The sequence below is a fragment of the Cupressus sempervirens genome, chromosome 4, assembly GCF_028749045.1.
Source record: "Cupressus sempervirens isolate cs-2001-9-10 chromosome 4, ASM2874904v1, whole genome shotgun sequence".
NCBI classification, from domain to species: Eukaryota; Viridiplantae; Streptophyta; class Pinopsida; order Cupressales; family Cupressaceae; genus Cupressus; species Cupressus sempervirens.
The window spans coordinates 501,244,288-501,261,668 of NC_143121.1; positions in this window are offsets into that span (position 1 = coordinate 501,244,288).

The following is a 17,381-nucleotide window of genomic DNA, read 5'->3' on the forward strand; positions in this document are numbered from 1 at the left end:
AGACATCTTGTAGGTGTATGTGTTACTTTTGCACTCTTAATTTTTGATAGAGATTATCTATTTCTCTTTCTTCTAGGGTTTGAAAATGAAAGTTCAATGTATTGAAAATTACCTCTAGAAGATGCCTTTGTATTATCTTTGGGCATGAATCACAACAACTTGGTTTAGAAACCAAATATATTGTAAGATAGAGTCACCAAGTACTTAAATATTAACCTCTTGAGGGCCTAAAAATACTAAGAGAAACACCATATTCTCAGCACATATTGAAACTTTTCTTCTTTAAAACCAGAAAACTTATAAATCTTTGAGAGTTTGTCTCACCATGTGTGCCAAAAAATATTGACACAAAAGCTTGTACCCTTGCCTAAAGTCTTATCTAAAGGCAACCTTGTGTGACATGGAAATAATCTTGAAAGTATGGGACTTTATGACTTGAGATTGAGTCTTAGGAGAAGGCTAGTTTCCTTACTATTAGGATGCACACAACTATTTCTTGAGAGGAAAAGGGGAAAGGAATGCATGAAAGAAAACTACCTAATCTAGTCTAAAGGAGGTGATACAACAAATAGTATGTTCAACCATATCTCTACCCAAGAATGCACAGTTCACCAATACAATCTCAAAGTATACTAATTCAATCCTTGCTTAATCCAACAACCATATGTAGAAAAGAAACTAAAAGAATTCTATAAGGAAGAGACTTCACTTTATATCATTTAAAAGCCAAGTGGATACAATCATACAATTGAGAAATGAAGAAAATGCATTAACAAAAAGGCAAGGAGGTATTACACGGTATATTAATGGAAGAAATAGATACAACAAAGGAATCTATTAACTCCAAGGAGAAAGGAAATTATAGTAGTAGAGCATAGACATACAATACTACAAAATTAGAGAAGATAAAAAGATTGACCCTATGAAGGGTTACAAAATTTTCTTTTATAGTGCAAGCATAACTTAGATAGTTTCTACCCTAAGGCAAAACTCAAAAACTACTTTAAAGATTGTAGAGAACAATTACTATAAATCTAGAAGAGATTTGATCAGGGCACACATTTTGATTTAAGAAAATCACTTGTTCACCAAAGAGAGCTCTGAGAAGACAAAAATAATGACCATTAACATTTTGACTAATTAGATAGATCACTAGGTAGTAATGTAGTGTTCATTCACATTTATCAGGCATGGGGAATGATGAAAGTGGTTGAAGGAGATTAAAAATATCAACTCTACAATCATAGAGCTACTTCCTTTATTATCAGTATGCCAAATCACCTATTTCATTGATCAAATAGAGTCAACCTTCAGTCCTTACCACATGGACCAATCATTCTTTATCATTCCATGACCCTACTAGCATTCAACTTATGTTTCATGTTTGACAACCCATGATCACAGCTTTGCCACCACCTTTCTTTATTAGTAGTCATTACATGCAAAACAACAACCAAATATCTATCCCACTACTTCATAACTTGTCTTCAATATTTTCCACTGGCTATTGTGACTTGGAAAAATTGTGAACCTAACCGTCACATACCATTTGTTTCATTGCAACATGGGATCTTGACTTAACATAAAATGTTGGCAACTTTGTAAAAAATGAACTTAACCAATGTTGGTGATCTCCACCAGGGCCTACTGAGACATGCGACACATCATCATTTTCTTGCGATATAAATCGAGCATACAATTTTCTATAATGACATAGTGATATGCATTGATTTCTTCAGATCCAATGATCGAGAATATAGCTAGGACCCCTCCTACATATTTAGCTCCTTATCCAATCAAAGCTTGTCATATCACCTAGGTCATCCTCACTTCATGTTATCATTGCTTCATAGCTTAATCATTTAACTCATCACTGACCCTAGCAACCACATGCATAGGGTGATTCGTAGCTTCACCATCCTAACCATGGTTTATACTAAACTCTTTGCAACTGAGAAATCAAGAGAGATCACTATGATGCCATTCATAACTGGATTCCAACCTTTTAAACGGCAAAGCCATGTTGACTGTTGGGAAGATTGCATTGCATATTTGTACCTCTCCTGATGGTTAAGCCATAGACTACAATGATTGGGTGATGAAAGGTAGTCATATGGTTGTGACTTGAGTTTCTAAGGGGATAAAGCATAAATCAAGCTTGAGACATAGGATAATAAAGGATAAACCAAAGTTTTGAATATATCTTTTATTTGATCATTTGGGTGTTTGAATATATGACTGTTGGACATGTTTGGCAGGAAAAACTCAAATTTTGGTAGGAGAGAAAATATGGTTAACACTAAATTGTCCATGGATGTTAGGGCACAAAAGTTGATATGAACTAATCTTCTATGCCATAGTTCATTTGAATCTGAAGTCTTATGCACAAGTGCAAAGTTTTTTTTAGTGCATCTCTCATATAATAATCCTTATTATACTTCTATTGTTAGAGCCTTCTTTAAGGTTGAATTCTTAGGCCAAGCTATTATCTTACCTTCAATGAATGCAATTCTATAACCATCATCTTCAAGTACAGATATTGATATTAAATTCCTTTTATTACCTAGTACATTAAGAACTCTAGAAAGTCAAATAAAATTTCCAAATTTCAATTTGGTGGTGCACGTCCTAATTCCTTTTACAAAATGCACAAAATCATCACCAATTGTAACTTCATCTATTTCTATTTTCATGCTTTCTAGGTTATCCTAATATATAGTGATGTGTCTTGAAGTTCCAATCTCAATTGTCCAAGTGTTTGTTTTGGTTGAGATTTGACTAGAAAATGTTGAATAGAAGGCATATTTCTTAGATTCATGTCTTTCATTTGATTTTTTATATTTTCTAAATGGCATTTCAGGTTTAGATCAATTGGGACAACTTATCACATGATGTCCATATAGATCACATTTAAAACATTGAATTTTAGACAAGTCTTTCTTCTGTTTAGACTATCCTTTTCCATGAAAGTTTCTTTTCCTTTTGTTTTTCTTCTTCTTTCCCTTCTTATGAGAGTTTGTATTAAGAACTTGAACATCTTCATCTAAAGTTTTGTGTTTTCCCTTAATCATTAATATCGATTCTTCTTGAAGAAAATTAGGTCTCAATTGATCTACTTTTGAGATTTTAGATCTAGCAATTATGTCTTGAACAAAAGATTCCCAATAATTTGGAAGTCCTCTTAACACTATTAGGGATAATTCTTGGTTGTCAATCTCATAGCCGACTACAGATAATTGATCTCTCAAATCTATGATTCTCATGAAGAAGACATTTATAGTTTATCTTCTATCCATGCTAATATTATTCATTTGTTTGTTTAGAGCAAGTTTTTTTCTAGTGTTATTTATTATGAAATATTTTTCAAGAGCTTGAAACATGCGATATATTGTTGCATATTTTGCCACAATAGGCACAATGTGATTTCTAACACCATCCATGATTATCTTCATGGCTTTCTCATTATTCTTGATTGATCATGTTTTCTCTAGATAATCTTTAGGTTTTTCCTTATCTTCTCTTACAAAAGATTCCAATTTTTCTCTTTTAATAACATCATTATACAAAGTTTCTAGGATTCAAAGTTATCAGCACTTGCAAGGTGGTATTCAAATCTTAATATGTTTGTCATCTTGAAGAGAAAAGATAGACTACAATTTATGTGAAATATGGTCTCTTAAACTTAATGAGATCACTCCTTAACAAGGCTCTGATACCAAGTAAATTTTCTTACCATATTTTAATTTATTTGCATACTGATGCACAATTGTGTTGTAGGTATAATCAATAATGCCAATGGATTGATTCACTTCCAAAATCTATAGAAGTTAGTGTAGTAATAATAGAGATAAAACAATATTATTGAACTCAAAATTTACTCTGATCCTTTGAATTGTTTGCATTAATAAATTTTGATGCCTTGTTTACTTATGGTAGATTCAATATATATCAAGTGAAAGGGGTTTGGGAATGAACAGCCATGTCTCTGAATGGAGACATGGACATTCATTTTCACACCCATTTGGAGGTAATTAATCCTCACAATTTGTTACTAACTTAAACCAAAGTAATAAGTGTATTCAAATTAAATATATGGCTTGATATAAAGGATAGATTGATCATGACCTAAATATCAAAGAAATAAAAAGTAGTTTCAATCATGCCTTAATGATCTCTAAATATATATATGTCATTGGTTTCAAACTATGAATGAATACATACAACACATATGTATGCATATATGTATAACAATGTTTGTATCATACTATTATACATATGTATATGTTAATCATACTAATGTTAGACCAAAGCTACATGCATTAACAAAACCAAATTAGTTAGTTTCCATCAAAACTATAAGGGTTGGTTAACCTTGAGTTAAGTGGGCATAGGATAGTTTTGATAGAAACTACCTAAGTAGTTAGGTAGTTTTGATTGAAACTACTTAGGTAGTTTCTATCAAAACTATATTCAACCTGTTAGGGGTTTATTTTAACTTTTTTGATTCTCATATAAATAAATAGTTATTCATTTATTTAATTTTAGAAAAAAAATAAATCTAATAATTTACGCTTCAATTGGGATAGAGGAAATGTTTTTGGCTTCTCTATTTTTTGAATTTTGGAAGAAGAATTTTTGATGGGAAATAAAGGAAAAAAGAGAAAGTATGCAAATAAAAGAATAGAGGAAAAAGAAGATGAAAAAAATGAAAAAACTTTAGCAAGATACTATATGAGGAAAGGTACATATGTACAATCTTTTTTTGAGTGTTCTTTTTATTTATAGTATACAATCTTATTAGATAAAGTTTTATATAGTTAGGATTAGGGTTTATTCAATTAGGAATATGTTAAATATTAAATTAGGGTTACTATTAACTAGAGATTAGGGCCGAAGCTTTGAGTGGGAGTGATTGTGGTGATACATATACTAGAAGTTTTGATTGTAGCTTGTATTATTGTCTCAAATTCATGAAAGATAATTAGAATTTCCGTATTTTTGAAAGTCTTTGTGCCTTAATGGTTGAAGTTTTTTTTTTATAGAAAGAAATGGAAATCATCTACTTCTAGAAGTCTTTATGTCCCAGTGGTAGTTATTTTTCTTATAAATTAAAAAAACATGACTTATAGCCAAACTAGTATGCTTTCAATCAACCTTTGAGTTGGTGTTGGTTTATCAGTATCATCATTTACAACTTTAGATAGAAGTGAAATTTGAGGTTTCATCTTGCCCATTACTCGCTTCATGGGTAAGTGTATTCTTTCCTAAAAGCTAAGAGGAAAGAATAATGGTAAGACCCCTTACAAAATCTCTCAACTTCTTGCCTACCTTGAGTTGATCCAAGGAATGGTGAGAAGGGGAATCCTTCCCTTTAATGTATGAGAGATTTTGTCTCACATGTTGTCACTAGTCTATCTATTTTGCCACTGGATTTTCACAAAATTTGCAGTTGCAAAATATCCACCCAACAATCATGAATACATATTAACTGTGTATTTAATTGATAATGTTTCTATAGATAGAATTGAATCTCCCTAGTAACAATATAGAAAGTTTTGAAGTTGTATAGAATTGGTGATTAATTATTCACCTCACCCTCCTCTCTTGGTAATAAATCATATACCTACAACTTAGAGATGTACAAGATTTCATTCAAAAGCTCAAAGATCACATTGAGAATTCAAGATCTAGGTGGAAGGAACTAATTGAAAGAAATCAAGGATTGTGAATCAACTACCAAACTCAAGAAGGAAAATGAAATATTGAAACATGAACTTGAAATCACCACACTAAGGATGAGTATGATGATAGATGAACAAAAAAGGAAAAGTAGGTCTAAAGACTGCAAATGCAAATCTAAAATCACAACTTACCAAGGTAATATTTGAACTTGAGGATACTAAATTAAAGTTTGTTGAAGTTGAGAAATATAATTGTATAGTGAAAGGAGAACTTGTAAAAACTAATAAACATTTGAGAAGTTGTATTCAAGTACAAAAAAACTTGATGAACAAATAATTGAACAAAAATCTAAAGGATATATGACAAGGATTGGTTGAATTAAAGGAGAATCATCAAAGAGATCAAAAATCATAGAAGAAAATAGACTTGAACAATAACCTTATCAACCATTAGATTAGATCAATTAGACAAAAAATCAATTTGAGAAACCTAGAGAGAAAAGAATAAAGTTCAATGGAAGATGTTTTCATGAAACAAGTTTAGACACATGAAGAGAGGTTACAGAGGTAACTAAAATGTTAAACCCTTTATTAGTTATTGTTACAATTTCTTTCTTTATGGACATAAGTCACATGAATGCAAGAAGCCTAATCAGAGATCAAGTATGAAGATGAATGGAAGGATTAACATGTCATCTAATAGACCTCCAAGAATTAAATAATATTATTAACAATAAAGTTATGTGCTACAAATACAATGCCTTTGGACATATTGCTAGAGATTACAGATTATAGATCAATAAATTTGGATCAAGGTATGGGAATGTGATGCAGGAGCATTCTGGGTGTAAGAGAAATCTCACATCACCCAAAAATATTTTATTTTCAGTCTTTTCTATTTTAATAAGGACTAGTAGACAAGGGGGTTGCTATTTCAAGGAAGTTTCTATTTTTAGTAAGTTTTTCATACAAGCTCAGAATGTTCTCATTTTCTAAATGAAGGTTTATTTTAGAATTATAAGCCTACCATAAAAATCTCATTACTCTAGCTTAAGCATTAGAGAAGTTATTGCAGATTTTTGGTGGAAACTTTTGGAGACAAATCTACAGGCTTACTATTGGAGGCCTTAGAGTGCCCGGACGAGGTCTAAAAACTTGACAGAAAGGCACTTGCACCATTTAGAGACTGTAGATTAGGATTTGACATTTTTGAAAAGTGGTTATAATATCCAATCGAAGCAATAGTTCGAGTGTTATGGCCTTTAAAAGTTGGGCTACCTAAAATTTCTAAAATAATTGTCAAAGATGTATTTGGTCAACTATATATCTATTGTTAGGGTCTATCAGTCCTAGGTAATAAGTTTGAATGTCTAGAACCTTCTTGGGTGGCGTAAAATTGCCTATTTAAGAAAGACCCAAACATTTTCTATGAAAAATTTGCATGGTAGTTAGCAGTTTAGTCTTGTAGATTACTATAATGAAGGTGCCCATGTGGGTTAGCATATTGTACTTGTGAATTATGTAATTGAGCATTTGTGAAAAAAAATAAGAAGTCATTATTTTGTTCTTGCATTTTTTTTTTTCTTTGTTTTTGTTATGAGTTTATGGTATTAAGGGGAGCACCCTTTTTCAAGTGGTATTAGAGCTAGGTTCTTGAGTGTGTGGACAGATCACCAACTATGAGGTAGTTTTCACTAGGACCATGGTTTGGCTTGAGCATGTAGACAGATCATCAATTGTGAGGCAATTTGCACTAGGGTTTTAGTGGAAGTGCAAAAATGCCTCCACGATCGTGGCAAAAGAGTTGTAGGTGTTACACTTGAGGCAAAATTCAAGCATGGGAAGAACAAATGCACAGAGGAATAAATCTTCCCATAAGAAATTAAAGTGAAGATGAGGATGAAGTAGAAGAAAATGCCAAAACAAAGGAAAATCTAAACCTAGAGGAAGATAGGCTTTTTAAGGCCATCTCCAAGATTAGAAAAAGACTTAAGTTTGAAGTTCCCACATTTTTGGGAAATCTTAATCTAGAGGAGCTGATTGATTGGATTAATGAATTGGAGGAGTACTTTGAGTATGAAGATATTGAGAGTCCTAATAGGGTCAAGTTTGTGAAGGAAAAACTCAAGGGACATGCGAAGATCTAGTGGTAGGAGGTTCAATTGGACAGAAATAGAAAGGGAAAGGAAAAAATCATTAGATGTCATTAGATGATAGCTAACTAAATAATCTAATTTAGGATATACAAATCTTATGACTTAATTCCAACAATTAGATATACTTTCTCGATCCAAGCAATAGATGCGTGGCTATGTATTTAAAACCATTGAAATTATAAGAAGATTAAAGCATAAACACTTAATTTAACAATGTGTTTAATTACATATAATAAATAAATTGGAAGAATTGAGAGAATAAGAAAGAGAATAAAGAGACACAAACAATTTGATACAGAGTTCGTCTAGGTAGGACTATGTCTCTAGGTGCACTTCTTAATCGAGGGATCACTCTATTAAATATGCAAAGCAAAATTGCTTTCTTACAAATTTCAAGCTCCAAGCCCTCACAATATCTTTCTTCTTTTACAATTTTTGGTGTAGAATAACACCTTGTAAAATCTCTCCTAAGAATTCAATTATTCCCTCATATTAATCTCTTACAACAATTTTTTTTTGCCAAAGACTAATTTCCCACAAGAAGTTCTTCTCCCAAGTCTAATTGTCTTCTAAAGGAGAGTAACTCCCCTTTTATACATAAAAATTAGCCATATTTGGTCTAAAACCAAATAACCACATAATAACCATTTTCCCATTTTAGCATAACAAATTAACAAATATAAAACCATATGAAAACCTCCTTTTAGCTTCTTGTAAATTATAAGCCATATAAAATAAACAAATCCCTTTTGGATGAATAAGTTTAGGATATTGTTTTAATTATTTATTTATATATTTTTTAAAAATATTTTGAGGAGATTTTCTTTTAAATCTCATCATTTTTTTTTGGAAATAAAGTACATGTCCACCATGTTATTAAATAAAAAATGGTGTAGTGGTAAGTAAACTTAGGGGGGTACTTTTTTTTCCACATCAGCATGGTGACTAGATTTATGATGTCATCAAAATTACCTTTTGTCTTGAAAATTTCAAGTTTTCATAACTTTTTCATATGACCTTTGTTTTTGACAAAACGAATGCCATTGGAAATCTTTTGATGAGCTCTTTGATTTGAAATCCATTGTTGACCACTTTTGAGATGATTATTTTTTTCACCTTTATATGGCCTTTGGTCCCAGTTTGACCACACTTTGTCTAGTCTTAACTTTTTCATCTAAACTCCAATTTTTCCCATTCAAGTTGCATTGGAGTCAAAATTGTGAGGACTTCAACATGGTATTGATTATTGGAGTTTTGGAGATACTTCAAATTTCAGTGAAAATATCCTCTAGATCAGTAAAGAAACAATTCATTCCCATGGATTATGAGCTTGATCTATTAAAGAAAATGAAAGGGTTTAAGCAAGTGGGAAAATCTATTTATGAATATACCAAAGAGTTCTACCGAGTTCTCATTAGAACTGGCCACGTAGAAGCTGAAAAAAAGAAAGCAACCTGTTATCTTATGGGTTAAGGCCAAGTATTCAGGATGAGCTGAGTCTAGTTCAAATGAATAGTATTAAGGAGGCATACAAGTTTTCCCTAAGAGTTGAGTGGAAATTGAGAAAGAAGTTTGATGACAAGAATAGTGGAAGAGGTCACAATGGAAGATCTGGTGAACGATCTTATGGAGGCTATAATGATGATCAGAAGACCAAGGATGAGGCTAGAAGTAGCAGTCAGAACCAAAGGGGAAATAATTACAATTATTTTCGTGATCAGAACAATAGAGATTAGAGAGGAAGAGGAAAAGGACAAGGATCTAGAAGAGGAGGCTTTCATGGAAATTTTTTTTACTATGAAGAAGAAGGGAATAAGAGCATTTGAATGTTCCCAATGTGAAGGAAGGATAGATCGAAGAATAGAAGGCTAGGCTAGAATTTCACATGTTGATGAAGATGCCAGATCATCACATTCTAAAGATGTTGAAAGAGGATAAGTCCTAGTTAACAAAAGAGTCCTATTGAGTGGTGAGAATGAACTTGATCAAAGAAGGAGTTTGTTTTGCACAAGGTGTAGATGTGAAGATAAGTATTGTGATGTGATCATTGATGGTGGAAGTATTGACTATCTAGTGTTAGAAACAACGGTCACAAAGTTAAAGTTGAAGAGATAGAAACACCCATGTATATACCATATTGCTTGGGTGCAAGATGACCATAAGGTCATGGTCAATGAGCAATGCTCAGTGAAGTTCAAGATTGGAAGTTGCCAAGATAAGGTACTTTGTGATATCATACCTATGGACATATGTCATATGTTGTTGGGTAAGCCATGCTAGTTTGACAAGCATGTTGTACATGATGGGAAAACAAATACCTACACTCTAACTAAGGATGGAGTGAAACATAAGTTGAAGCCATTGAAGGATAAAGAAGAAAAGGTATATTGTGTTGCCAGAATATGTTTTGTTGATGGAAAAGAGTTTCTCAAAGGTCTAAAGCGTGAGCATATGTGTTTTTCTATAATTCCAAAAGGAAATAAAGAAGAAGTAGAGGAGGTACCTACAAAATTTTTAGATATGTTGGGAGAGTTTTATAATATTATATTAGATAATGTACCTGATGGATTACCCCCGATGAGGAAGATTAGTCACTAGATGGATTTGGTTCCAAGAGCTAGTTTGCCAAACAAGGCAATGCATAGAATGACACTAGCAAAAAGTGAAGAGCTGAACAAGCAAGTTCATGAGTTATTGTAGAAGGGGTTGATTCAAGAGAGTCTTATTCCATGTCCTATACTAGCCATATTAGCACCAAAGAAGAATGGAGAATGGAGGATGTGCATAGATTCTTACACTATCAACAAGTCACAATCAAGTATAGATTTCCATTGCCAAGGATGAATGATATTATGGATTGTTTGAGTGGGGTTGAGTATTTCATAAAGATAGATCTAAAGAGTGGGTACCATCTAATTTTTATCAGAGAAGGTGATGAGTGGAAGACTGCTTCCAAGACAAAAGAAGGACCATATGAGTGGTTAGTCATGTCTTTTGGGCTAACCAATGCACTGAGTACTTTCACATGGCTCATGAATGAGGTACTGAAGGAGTTTCTAGGTAAGTTTGTCATTGTTTACTGAGATGATATTTTGATCTTTAGTAAGACACTTGAGGAGCATTTGATTCATATTCAAAGATGTTTGATAAGTTGAGGGAAGAAGAGTTATTGATAAACCTGAAGAAGTGCAATTTTGTAAAGAAGGAGTTGGTGTACGCGGGATTTGTAGTCTCAGAAAAAGGTCTAAAAATGGACCCAAAGAAAGTGAAGGCTATCCTCAAATTTCCTACTCCAAAGAGTGTGATAGAGGAATCTTATGCTATAGTTCAAGCATTGAAGAAGTGGAGACACTATCTTCTTTTTAAAGATTTTATTTTGAATACTGATCATCAAGCTTTGTAATACTTAAATAGTCAAGGGAAATTAAACCAAAGTTATTTGAAGTGGGTTGAGTTTTTGTAGAGTTATATATTTGTTTTGAAACACATGAGTGGGAAATCTAACAAAGTTGCAAATGCACTTAGTAGAAGACACATTTTGCTAATAGAAATGCAAATAGATGTGGTTGGGTTCAAGAAACTCAATGCTTTGTATCTAGATGATCCTGATTGATGCAAGGGCATCCGAGAGTCAAGGTTGTTGCCTCAAATGTGGGTTTTGGTCAAGATTTACTTCCGGGGTATAACTTTTGACTCGGATGTGGGTTTTGGCTGAAATTTTATAGGTAGTTGCACTAGGAGTTATTTGGATTTCCCATTGAGATTTGCTCAATTGGTGGCCATTTCAACAATTTTTTAGGAGGCTAAAAACTCATCTTGACCTCCAAAATTCACTTTTAGTGTTTTTTCCAATTTTTTTAGAATTTTGTTTTTGTAATAAATCTAAAATCATATCTTTGATTTCATTGATTAGTTGGCAATTCATCTTGCCTTAGTTGGGGACTTTTTAGGGAAAAATTAGGATTCATAGGATGAGTTTTAAAAATTAACAAAAATGGAAATTTCCATTTTCCTCAAAAATTTGCCAAATATGGTAATTTTTGGATTTGTAATAAGTAGGTGTTTGTTTTCATTGTGCAGTTAGAGTAGAGTTGTAGAATTTTTAATGAAGAGTTATGGCATTCTGAAACATTTTTTTTCTATCAAATTCTGAATTATTCTTTAATGACATTGGGGTTACATCACTGATTCTGGCGAAGCATGGAAGTCTTATACAAAACTTGTTACACTTGATAGGAAAAAGTGATTGGATTTCGTGATCTAGGATAGTATGTTGTTCAAAGGAAGCTAGTTGTACATTCCCAGAAGTTCAATGAGAGAGAATCTCATCAAGGAGAAGCATAGTGGAGGATTAGATGGAAATTTTGGCAGAGATAAAACCATTACTTTGGTTGCTAAGAATTATTATTGGCCATAGTTGCAACAAGATGTGAAGAATTTTGTACAAAGTTGCAAAGTATGTTAGATGACGAAAGGAGTGAAGTAGAATACAGGGTTGTATTAGCCATTTCCTATACTAGAGAAGTCATGGGAGGATGTCAGCATGGATTTTGTTCTTGGATTACCAAGGATACACCATGGGCATGATTCTATTTTTGTGTGGTTGATAGGTTTTCAAAGATAGTACATTTCATTCCTTTCAAAAAGTCTAGTGATGTTGTTCATGTAGCAGAGTTGTTTTTCAAAGAAGTGGTGAGACTACATGGTCTGCCAAAGAGTATAGTTTCAGATTGAGATACAATTTTTTTTTGGTATTTCTAGTGTACATTGTGAAAGAAATTGAAAATAGATTTTAAGTTTAGTTCATCACATCATCCATAAACTAACATGGACAAACAAAAGTGGTGAATAGGAGTTTGGGAAATTTACTAAGATGTTTGGTTGGAGACAAGCCAAAAGGATGGGATCTGATTTTACCATAGGAAAAATTTGCATATAATAATTTTGTCAATAGGAGTACTGGTAAATCACCATTCTAGATTTTATATGGGACTAGTCCCATAAATGCTTCTGAATTGTAGTAGTTGGATAAAGGAGAGATAAGTAGTGCTGAAGTAGAAGAATTTGCTAAAAATTTGAAGAATATCCATGAGGAGGTGAGAAAACACATCATAAAGATGAATACATAGTACAAGGCTAAGGAAGATGTGAAAAGGAGGTATAAGGAATTTTATATTGGAGATGAAGTCATGGTTCATTTGACAAAGGAGTATATTCTAGTGCGTTCATATAATAAGCTGAAGGTGAAGAAGTTTGGACTGTGCAAGATAGTGAAAAGGAATGATTCTAGAAATGCCTTTGAAGTGGAGTTGTCTACTGAATTGAATATTTCACTAGTATTTAATATTTTAGATTTGACAAAGTATTAAGAAGGAGGTGATGGAGATGAAGTTTTAGAAGCATAGTAGAGTATTCTAGCTGCAAGTTTGGCTACAAAGGAGGTTGAGGAGATACTAGACAGTTATGTTGGCAAAAGTACAAGGAACATAACTTATAAAGAATACCCAGTCAAATGGAAAGGGAGGCCAATAGAGAATTTTTTATGGCTAGAAAGGGAGGAGGTTAACCATCTTGGTTTTCTTTTGAACACCTGAGACATGATAGAGCCACTTCTCAAATTACCCTAGGTGTAAGAACAATCTTGTATCACCCAAAAATATTTTCTTTTTAGTCTTTTCTATTTTAATAAGGACTAGTAGATAGGGGGTTGCTATTTTTGGGAACTTGCCATTTTTAGTAAGTTTTTCATACAAGCTCAAAATGTTCTCATTTTCTACATGAAGGTTCAATATAGAATTATATGTCTACCATAAAAATCTCATTTCTCCAACTTAAGTATCAAAGAAGTTATTGTGGATTTTTGGTGGAAAATTTTGGAGAAAAATCTTTAGGCTTGCCATTGGAGGCCTTAGAGTGCCTAGATGAGGTCTAAAAAACTTGATGGAGGGGCACTAATTTCAGTATGAGCATGTAGATCAGGAGTTGGTGTTTTTGAAAAGTGGTTATAATAGTCAATCAAAGCAAGAATTCGAGAGTTATGGCCTTCCAAAGTTGGGCTACTTGAAATTTCTAAAATAATTGTCAAAGATGTATTTGGCTGACTCTATATGTATTGTTAGGGTCTGTTGGCCCTAGGTAATAAGTTTGAATGTCTAGAACCTTCCCAGGCGGCATAAAATTTCTTATTTAAGAAAGGCCCAAACATTGTCTAAGACAGCTTTGGGTAGAAGTTCGTAGCTTAGTCTTGCAAATTACTGTAATGAAGGCATAATTTTGCATTTGGAGCAAAAATAAGAAGTCCATATTTTGTTATAGCATTTGTTCATTTTTCTTTGTTTCTGTTATGATTTTATATTATTAAGGGGAGCACCCTTCATCACAATGGAAACATCTCATGACATATTTGAAACAACTTACATTATATGTCAAGATTTTTTGGATTTCATGGATTCATTAACAATATGAGAATGCCTACTGTAAGAAAGAACATCAAGAATAGAAGAAAGAATGAGAATATGAACAAAACATGGGTAGAAAGCATTGATAAGACATTTTTATAAGAATGATCTTCAACAAACTCACATGGAATTTTTTTTCAAATGAGAACATAGAGAATAAGGTGGAAGAAGTACCAAGTACTGGACATTCTACATCATCTTGAATTAAGATTTTTAAGAATAAATAGGGGAATTCTTCACCAATAAATTACCAGACCCATGAATGATCAAAGTAAGGTTTGCAATATTGGGTATAGAATTATTAGGTATCATGGAATCAAAACCTAAGCTTACAAAATCTAGTTTAGAGATATGGAAGGCCACTAAAGAATTCAACAACTATAACTATGATTAGCTTTTTGGAAAATTCACTAAATGCATTTAATGTAGAATCAATTTTTAAAGGATTTAAGGGTTGAAATCAAATTTATTATTCACCAATTGAGCAAAGATATTGTGCATGGAGCTAGCAAAGAGCTCTAAAGGTGATTTGGAGCATTTGGAAGAAAATTAATTGATTCCCTAACTATGGGTGGACCCACAATAATGGGTTACACTTTTTGGCATAAACTGTCATTGTACTGTGAATTTTCAAGAAAATTTACACTTTCAAATGCAAATTGACATTTAACAGTTATAAATTTCAAAATGAAGTAAATAAGAGTCTTTTAGGATTTTATTTGTAGATTCTAAATATTTTTTAAAATAATTTTTTAATTGATTTAATTAAATAATTTTTCTTTCATGAAAATTGGTATGCTATCAAAAACTTGATATTTAAAGAGTGGCACTATTTTTGACTGATAGTGTTTTTTTCTATAATAGATATGAATATGATTCTTTCAAATTTAATTTGTTAACAATAATATCAAAACCATGGAGGTGGTCTAATGTCTTTCCTTAGCATTTCATATTTTATCAGAGTTTAAAGTTGACCTAACACTAATTTGGACATACATGGGTTTTGACATATGTAACTTATTATACATTTATCTAATTTCAAAATAAATTGTTTTCATTGAAAGAGAACTCGAATATAGAGACTATAGTTATTTTTCAATAAAAATAATCTCTTAGGTACTACTTTTCCATGAGCGTCCAATAAAGAGGTTTATTTTTTATAACAAACTTCTATTCAATTAATGTAAAAAAAATGTATATCTAATTTTTTTAAAATGTATCAAATCCATACTCATTAGAATGCTTTTTCTAAGTACTTATGTCATGCAAAATGACATGTCTTCAATGCTCCATCTAAACCTAGTGACTGAGTTTGGAAGCCATGAAAATAACTGAAACTATTATAGACTTTGTAAAAGCCATCTACTTTGCTAGTTTCGATAGAAACTAACTTTCTATCAATTTTTTTAAAATAGTTTCTATAGAAACCAAATTAGTTGGTTTCCATCAAAACTATAAGGGTCGGTTAACCTTGAGTTAAGTGGGTGCAAGATAGTTTTAATCAAAACTATAGTAGACCTTTTTGGGGTTTATTTTAAATTTTTTAATTCTTATATAAATAATTATTCATTTATTTAATTTTAGAATAAAAACAAATTAGATAATTCACACTTCAATTGGGACAGAGGAGATATTTTTGGATTCTCTACTTTTTGAATTTAGGAAGAAGAATTTGTGTTGGAAAATAAAGAAAAAGAGTAAATAAGTATGCAAAAAAAGAACAGAGGAACAAGAAGATGAAAACTATTGAAAACTTTAGCAAGATACTATAAGAGGCAAGGTACATATGTACAATCTTTTTTCAAGTGTGATTTTTATTTATAGTTTACAATCTTATTGGATAGAGTTTTATATAGTTAGGATTAGGGTATATTCAATTAGGAATATGGTAAATATTAAATTAGTGTCATGCCCAAATTTTCTTGAACAAGACACACACATACACACATAGATGCAAACAATAATAATAATATTCAATTTTTATTTCTTGGAACAATTTAAGAAATAATTAAACTAAAATATATTCATAGTATTGAAAGTCCTTTCAAATGTTACAATCATAATTGGATCCTTACATCAATTTACAAATTACAAGAGGATCTACTTCTGATCTTTTATAAAACATAACTTTTACAAATGTTCATAATAAAACATCCTCAAATCTCCAAAAGAAAGTGAAAATCTTCCAAGCTTTGCTTCAAAACATATCCATTTAGAAAATGTGTACAAGAAAACCCTATAAACCATGGAGAGCTCACCTCCTAGACTAGGTCTCTAAGAGACCACCCACTGAGCTTGGAGAACTACGACCAACCAGGTAACAATCAAACTCACAGATATAAATCAACAATATAAGATACAACATTTAACACCCTTTTTGAGCTTACATATTAGGTTACTAGAGGAACCAATAAAATGGGTGAAGGTGTGCCAAAAACCCTGAGGAGAAGCCAAATACAAAAAACCAAATCTTCCTTCATAAGGCATACAAAATAAATACCAACTCTCACAAACTTCTCCCCTTATCACCCCTAAAGTGCACAACAAAGTACTGGCACATGCAACCCATACTACATGCTTATCCCTCTTCCTTCTAGGGAAGAGACTCTTCATTTAGGGGTTAAACCCAACTAACTCCTTCACCCTAAAGGCCACTTCTTCCCTCCCAAGGGTAAATGATGTCCTTCCACACCCTTAACATCATACTCTCAAAATCAAATAAAAATAAGGAAATAGAAATTCATCCACACCCAACAATACAATAGGGACAATGAACAACACACATATTCATCTATAGAAAAATTTACACATTTTATATTCAGAAAAATAATACAATATATAATTTCCAAAACATGGTAAAAGCTCCAACCTTTCTCCAAGCTATGGTAAATGACTTGATTTGAGAAGAGCCCTCAATCCTTCCTTCTTTCAATCTCCAAAATCAAAATTATAATTTCCCTCTAAAAGATAAACATCCCTAATTTTCCTCCATCATGAAAGAAAACAAACATTTTAACTCCACCTAAGTTTTCCTATTTGGTTGGAATTACCAACTCACTAAAGATAAGGTGGGAACTTTGGGTAAG